We start from the raw sequence: 8,733 nt of genomic DNA, 5'->3' as shown, positions 1-8,733 counted from the left end.
CCTGCAAGTAGCAATGGAATGGGATGATTGTGTAGTCACATTGATGTAATTATGTGCAGGCTTGTGCCTGCATCGCTCTGTATAAGAAAGAAGAAAAGCAGGACATTCCCATATAATCATTCCTCCATCTAGTGATTGCTCATGAGTCAGTGATTAGGGGTAAGCAATGGAACTGTTTACTTTACCAATAGAATGCGGTCTGTATGTGTGATATCACCGGTAGGACCGGAAAAGTTAAAGACCGAATTCCTAATGAAAGTAAGAAAGGTAAAAAAAGGTTATAAAAGTAGCATGAAGAATGAGGACGAAGGAAAAGGGGTCGGCTACCAAAACTCACCTGTGCTGCCGCGGGACGTGTGGACTGGTGTGAGGATCCTGCAGAATGTGCAGTGTCTAGCGCTCCGGGGTTTAAGTGAGGAGTGTGGGCGTGTATTACTGACAGAGCTTCCTGTCTTTGGATACCGGAAGTCGGGAGTCTGGAACGCACGACACGCTCACGCTGTGCGCGCCCCAGACCCCGCCCCCCGCTAGTGCATCCTGGAGAAGTGTGGGCGTGTAGAGTGAACCTGGTTTCCTGTTACTGGAATACAGGAAGTCAGTGAAGTGGAACGCAAGCCGCGCATGCGCAGCCCGCGCTCCAGATCAATCCTCTCACAGGGGCATAATGTAAGCTGTTACCAAGTGCTATAGATGTAACAGTGTTAAGCAATAAACTAACCAGATAACCAGTGCGTCAGTGTAAGTGGGAGCCGATCTTGGTGTCCAGAGTGCTATATAATGCAAAGGAGGAAGTGCAGCTATAAACAGACGTGCCGGCCGGTGCTCAGGATCGGGATATCTTAATGTTTCTGTAAAAAAAGGGCATTGTGTCAATATTAGCATGAGACAATGAAACAACAAATACATATAAATGCATGTAATGTCCATACAATGGAGAGGTTACAACAGTGGAAGGAGATAAAATCATTTATATGGCACATTATACGAATCCTGAGATGTATATCTAAATATTAATCAGGATAAAACAGAAGTGTTATAAAGTCGTAGATACCTTCGCTGGAAGAACCAACTGCTGACTCAAGGAGTGTTATGTCAATTAGTGAGTTGTCTCGTATTTCCGGTTTAAGCCGTGAGGTTCAAGTGTATTCAGGGTATGAATCCACCTGGCCTGCCTATCAAGGAGGCTTTTCACCCTGTTGCCTCCTCTGCGTTTAATATCAACGTGGTCAATGACTTGAAACTTAAGCTGGAAATTCGGTGCCCAGTTGTCAAGAAATGATGGGGGATGGGCAACAAGGAGTTGCCACATCTAATGTCTGACTTATGTCGGCTAATGCGGTCCCGGATATGCTGGGTAGTCTCCCCAACATATCCGAGACCGCACGGACATTTAATGTAATATACTACATATGTGCTATCGCATGTATAGAAACCCTGACCTGAAAAATCTTGCCTGTTCTTGGATGCGTGAACGTACTACCTTGGTTACGTTGGCACATTGTGCACATCCCAAACAGGGGAAAGTGCCTTTTTGTTGGGTATCAAGAAACACTTGACGTGGGACGGTTTTGGATGAGCCAATGTCAGCACGTACCAGGTGATTTCTCAAATTAGGGGATCTTTTTGAACAGAAGAAGGGTGAATTATGGAAAGCCTCTATTTTTGGGTATGCTGCCTTAAGGAGTGGGCAATGTTGGTATATGATTTTTTTGAGTAGGGGCTGAAATGGATGGTATGTGGTTACACATGTTACCCGATTAGATGTAATTGTTTTATCACATGTAGGACTTCTCATATCAGCCACTTCCCGCGGGTAACCCCTAAGCTGGAATTTGAGGCTCATTTCCTCATGTCTGGTCTTCCTAATGTCTGGTTTGGTGACTAGTCTCTCGACCCGTGTATGCTGTGAAACAGGTAGCGCTCTTTTCACATGTCTTGGGTGATTACTGGTGTAGAAAAGGAGGCTATTTTTGTCTGAAGTTTGGTGTAAATATCGGTGACCAGGAGACCCGTGTCCTCCTTAATCACCATGCAGTCAAGAAAATTGATCAGTTTAAGATCATGGTGGATGGTGAAGGTCAATCCTGGCATAAAGCCGTTGAGGTCAGCAAAAAATTCAAATAGATGTTCTAATTCCCCATCCCATACCAAAAAAATTTCATCAATGTACCTTCGCCACATTAAGGCATGCCTGTTGATGAGGGGGTTGGGGTGGATAAATCGATCCTCAAAGGAAGCCATAAAAATGTTAGCGTAAGGGGGCGCCATGTTGGATCCCATGGCGGTCCCCTTCCGCTGCATGTAGAATTGGTCTTGAAACATGAAATAGTTCTTCTCTAAGACAATTTTAAGAAGATCTAGGCAAAATTGTTTTTTGTTATTAGGAAGAGTAGTGTGTTCATCTAAGAACCACCGAACCGCGTTGATACCTTCTTCATGAGCAATGCTTGTATACAGGCTATTAACGTCCAAGAGTAACTAGGTATGCCCTGGTGGAATGTGATGAAGGTCCTTGATTATGTCCAGAAAGTGTGTGGTGTCTTTAACATAGGAGGTAATGAGTGGGATGAAAGGGGATAATATTTTTTCTATTGTTTGTGCTGGTGGAGAGAGTACGGAGTCTGTAGAGGCTACTATGGGTCTGCCAGGTGGATGGGTGAGATTTTTATGTATTTTTGGTAATGTATAGAATACAGGGATAGTGGGATGTAAATTGATGAGAAAATTTGCTAATTTCTGATCAATAGTGCCCATCTGCGAGTATTGTGCGGATACAGAACCTATCAAAGAGGATATTTTTGATGTTGGAGATTGGCTCATAGGTATTTGTATCTGCAATTTGTTCTAAGATCTCTGTAACATAATACTCACGATCCAAGATGACTGTTGCCCCGCCTTTATCGGCTGGCTTAATAATAATATTTCTATTGTCTTTTAGACTCTTGATAGCCCTGGACTCCTCAATGCTCAAATTGTGATTCAATTGAAAATTCCCCTTATGTATGTCACTGTTGAGATTGTCAACGTCTTTCGTGACTAATGAAATGAAGGTCTCTATCGGGTGATAGTGTCTAGGTGGCATGTAAGAACTGGTTACGGTTAGCCCAAGATCTTTGAGTTTGAAACAGGCGCTGTCGCTCTGCGAGGGCATCAGCCTCGTGTCACCAGCGTCAAAATGCACCCTCAACCTCAAGGACCTAAAAAAGGTGGTTTAATTCCTGTTCTACAAGAAATGTATCATAACGCGAAGTGGGACAAAAGAATAATCCTTTTTGCAGTACTAGATTTTCGGCGGGCGACAAGTTGTAGGAGGAAATATTGTAGACAAGGTTGGTATTACCTGAGATCGTGTCCATATCCGAGCCTCTCTGTTGTGGGCGAATCTTTCCCTTCCCCCGCCTTGTCTTCTTATGGGTGGTCTGCGCTGGTCTAAAAAACTGGACGGCTGGCGAGCTGTTCCAAATTCTCCGTCTGAATCGCTGGTGGAGGCATAACCTCCATATCTGTAAGGGCGCTGGAAACGGAAACTTTCCCCAGACCGCCATCTATAGACAGAGCCTCTAGCGTAGTCTTCTTGGTCACGAAGAAACTTATGGTGTTTTTTAGTTTCTAAACTAGCACGAAAATTGGTTATGAGATCGTTAGCTTTGGCCTTCAGTTGGTCCAAATCCGATGCGGATAAAGATTGCTTGAGTTGTTCTTCAGTTGATTTAATCTTGTCGGATACTTGTTCAATTTCTTTCTGTAGAAACTCAATACTCACAGTAATGATATCTATGGAGCACTTGTTAAGTATTGCTTCGAACTTATCACAGAATAGAGGATTTTCGGAAAACAGAGTGGGTCTGAGGGAAACCCTGAGACCCCTTGGTATCCTTTTGGTTCGGTGATACTCGGCCAGGGTCACTAGGTGAAGATCAAGTGCCGTTCTTCTCTGTAGTTCCTTTTCGTAATCTCTACCCCGTAACTCTTCAGGTGGTATTACTAGGAATTTGTTAGACGTAGATACTTTGGAAACGATCGTGGAGGTTTCCTCGTCATTATATGAGAAAGTCGAAAAATTAGATTGTGACATTGATAAAAACCAATGTTGGAGAGGGAGACCAGGAGCAAGGGCCAAAAAAATCGAAGCAAATGGAGGGGAAGCCCTGCGTCACCGGTAGGTAGGTGCACGGGAGTAAAAATCGACAAACAAAAGAGAGATAACCCCGGCACACTACTACTCCCAAAAAAGAGACGTATGTTGATATTATGCTGAATTTTATTTTGATTCAAAGAATTGAAAATATGCACACGTAATTCGTCCACAAAAAGTCGACGTTTCGGCAATACGCCTTCGTCAGACTGGACTTTTTATCTATATACAATGAAAAATAACAATAATCAATACAATCTTGACAAAAGAAAACATACTTTAAAACATAAAAGAGATAGACGAGGACAAAATTCCAAATAAAAGATGCAGTCTGTCATATGGTTCACATACCCTTGATTGGACTCACATGTCCTTACGGAATATCTATTATGTTGTAATCATATGACAGACTGCATCTTTTATTTGGTATTTTGTCCTCGTCTATCTCTTTTATATAAAAAAGAGCAAGTTGTGATATATTATTCATATTAAGACACTAGAATAAGGTCAATCATGATAATTAGGACTTGAATGATTATGGGCAAAAATCGCAAGACATGTTGAGAAAAAAAGAGAAAGAAGCGATCATAAAAGCCCAAAAGACCAATAGACAGGAATTACAGTACAATGTACTTTTTATTAATATTTTATTATGTATTTTTCATATAAATACAACAAGCGTGAGTGTGGGCAGAAAAAACATACGCCAATGTATACATACAGCGGGAAATATCATAGCTCAGTCAATACAATTCATTACATAAGGCTGCGCATTCCTGCAACTTGTATGCAATATTCAAAGGGAGGACTCTAGTACCTGTACATACAAGGCACTCCAATTAATAACATGTACATATACAAATCCAATAGCACAATCCTTATGATATATATATATATGCCAAGGATACATAGATAACCATATATTTTATATTGGAGAACCTAAAAGCATGCAAAAGTACAGAGTCCCCATCTCATTCATGGTTACAACTCAAGGTTCATAAGTAGTCATTATACGGGACGCCACTAGGTGTCACTATGACCATGTGGGTGTATATAGCTCTCACCTGGTTAATAGTAGCTCCCTATCTAACACTAAACGTATTTGCATCAATAGATACGATCAGTCAATATGGACCGGAGCTAACCGCTAGATAATACACAGGAAAACAATCTATTTACTTACAATGAGTAGATTCCCGCTGATGGTGATAAGGCTCCCCATTCATGGTTACAACTCAAGGTTCATAGAGTAGTCATTATACGGGACGCCACTAGGTGTCACTATGACCTTGTGAGTGTATATAACTCCCACCTGGTTAATAGTAGCTCCCTATCTAACACTAAACGTATTTACATCAACAGATACGATCAGTCAATATGGACCGGAGCTAACCGCTAGATAATACACAGGAGAGCAGCCGTAAAAAACAATCTATTTACTTACAATGAGTAGATTCCCGCTGATGGTGATAAGGCTCCCGACACGTGTTTCAGTTCACTACCTTCGTCAGGGGGCGATGTTGGAAAGTATGTTTTCTTTTGTCAAGATTGTATGTATGATATTGATTATTGTTGTTTTTCATTGTATATAGATAAAATGTCCAGTCTGACGAAGGCGTATTGCCGAAACGTCGACTTTTTGTGGACGAATTACGTGTGCATATTTTCAATTCTTTGAATCAAAATAAAATTCAGCATAATATCAACATACGTCTCTTTTTTGGGAGTAGTAGTGTGCCGGGGTTATCTCTCTTTTGTTTGTCAATTTTTTACTCCCATGCACCTACTTACCGGTGACGCAGGGCTTCCCCTCCATTTATTGAAAGCGCAGGCTTCCTTTCTGGTTCTGGGAAGTGCTAGTTGGCTCATGTGTTCCATCTTCACTGTAATTGCTCTGCTTCTTAACTGAGCAAAACGACATTTTTAACGTCCGAGGGTCTGTTTGAAAATCTGGTGATGTCTTTTGGATTAACCAATCCACTTGCTATCTTTCAAAACTTTATGAATCATATTTTTTCTGATTACAGTGGAAGGTTTACTGTGGTTTATCTGGACGATATTTTCAGTTTTTCGCGTGATCTGGATTCTCATTATGAACATGTTTATTTTGTTCTACAAAGGCTTAGATAAAATTTGTTGCTTCCTAAGCAGGAGAAGTGTACCTTTTTCTTCTCAAGAAATCTCTTTCCTGGGGTTTAATGTGTCAGCTATTGGGTTTAAGATGGACCTTGGGAAGGTGCAAACCATAATTGATTGGGTTCCACCTAGCGACCTTAAGCACTGCGACGTTTCCTGAGGTTTCCAATTACTACAGAAAATTTATGAAGGCTTTTTTTCAGATTGTCAAACCTCTTATGGACCTCATAGCAACACAGCTACGAGGAATCAAGTGCGGAAGCGCAGATCTTTAAGGCAGTACCCTGACACTACAAGGCTCTAGGACACCATATCAACCCTATTTATCTTAAAGGCTAAGTAATTCAAATAAACCCTGTCATTCCAAGATGCCGATGCGTTAGGTGAACCTTCTCCAAATGCAAGGTTATACAACTATCAGAATCCTGCTATTACAAGATGCTGCAGCCTCTGATCTATTAACTTGATCTTGAAGGCTGTCTAATAAGAAACCTGCCACTACAAGACGAGGGAACGTTTTGGGTCACTATCTCTATCTGCTAGGCTTTATAACAAGTAGAAACCTGTCACTACAAGACACTGGTGCGTTATATTGACCAGGACTCAGAAGATACCTTTTTTCTTATTACATCATTTAAGGTACCCACCACTGGTTACCACTAATGAATACAGGCACAGGAGCGCCTCTTGCATTGTATATCTGAGCGACAACGTGAACAAGACCCATGCAGGGTCGAAACGTTGTTTTAGTCGGTGAATTCCGACACCACCTACTGCCCGCTACCACATTTGTAAATAATCTTTCAACGCTTTTTGCAAACTACTTGTGAGTGTGCGGTGATTAGAATTATTTATTAAGATACCTATTACCTATGTAACAACATCTTGCCTATAACATCTTATTAATTCACGGACCTTTCTTTCTTTCCTTAATGGATTATAATGTGTATCCCAGTAATTGGACACTATTGACCCTCTTGATTGATATTCTGTAGTAATAATAATCTTGTTTTAGCTATCATGTAGTGATCCATCAGACAATGTAATGTTTGATATCATTTGGTTGTTTTTGTTACTTGTGTTGTAGAAAAGGAAAATTTTTAATAAAATATTAATTGGAAAAAAAAATAAAGACAATTCAAGAAATGCAGAATTACTAATTTCACAATAGGCAGTGAAACACAGTATTTCATAGCTATAAATAAAAAGGACTCTCTTACATTTCAGAAAAAATCAGTATTAAAAGTAATTGTATCCTAATACTTATAGTACATAAATATTGGGAGGTGAATACATACATGTAACATGGGACATTGCTTCTATCTATTCCAGACACAGCCTGACTACGCAAGAAATATTTCATTTACTGTTGTTAGATTCCTGCACAATACGACGGGCTCTCTTTAAGCCTAAAACCAACAATTTTAAGAAGTTGGACGGCTACACTATATAAAGAGAAGAAATAATGACACAATCCCCTCATCTATTAATGTTTGACCCCCACCCCAGTTTCAAAAAATATTATAAATTTTGCATTAGTAGGAGAAACTAATTTTTCATCTATGTGAAAATGTTGAATTTACCTGTAAAGTCAGTTTCCTGAATCAAATTAACACATTTCTTGTATTCTGATGCTATTTCTGAGATGGCGAAATGATCTGGAATGAAACATGTACTGTCAAGATTCCTCTGGGCAGAGAATCTCGCAGACTATGAGAGGCTCTGATGGGTTTACCTAATGTACTGAGCTGACAGTGATTATTGACAGAGCAGGCTTCCTTTCTGGTTCTGGGAAGTGCTGGTTGGCTCATGTGTTCCATCTTCACTGTAACTGCTCTGCTTCTTAACTGAGCAAAAAGGTATTTTTAATGTCCGAGGGTCTGTTTGAAAATCTGGCGAAGTCTTTTGGATTAACCAATCCACTTGCTATCTTTCAAAACTTTATGAATATTTTTTCTGATTACATTGGAGGGTTTACTGTGGTTTATCTGGACGATATTTTCAGTTTTTCGCCTGATCTGGATTCTCATTATGAACATGTTTATTTTGTTCTACAAAGGCTTAGATAAAATTTGTTGCTTCCTAAGCAGGAGAAGTGTACCTTTTCTGCTCAAGAAATCTCTTTTCTGGGATTTAATGAGTCCGCTATTGGGTTTAAGATGGACCCTGGGAATGTGAAAACCATAATTGATTGGGTTTAACCTAGCGACCTTAAAGAACTGCAACACTTTCTGGGGTTTGCCAATTACTACAAAAAATTTATGGAGGCTTTTTTTCAGATTGTCAAACCTCTTATGGACCTCATAGCAACACAGCTACGAGCAATCAAGTGCGGAAGCGCAGATCTTTAAGGCAGTACCCTGCCACTACAGAGCTCTAGGACACCATATCAACCCTATTTATCTTAAAGGCTAAGTAATTCAAATAAACCCTGTCATTCCAAGATGCCGATGCGTTATGTG

This window comes from Anomaloglossus baeobatrachus, chromosome 1 (genome assembly GCF_048569485.1).
Source record: "Anomaloglossus baeobatrachus isolate aAnoBae1 chromosome 1, aAnoBae1.hap1, whole genome shotgun sequence".
Taxonomy (NCBI): domain Eukaryota; kingdom Metazoa; phylum Chordata; class Amphibia; order Anura; family Aromobatidae; genus Anomaloglossus; species Anomaloglossus baeobatrachus.
This window is presented reverse-complemented; position numbering follows the sequence as displayed.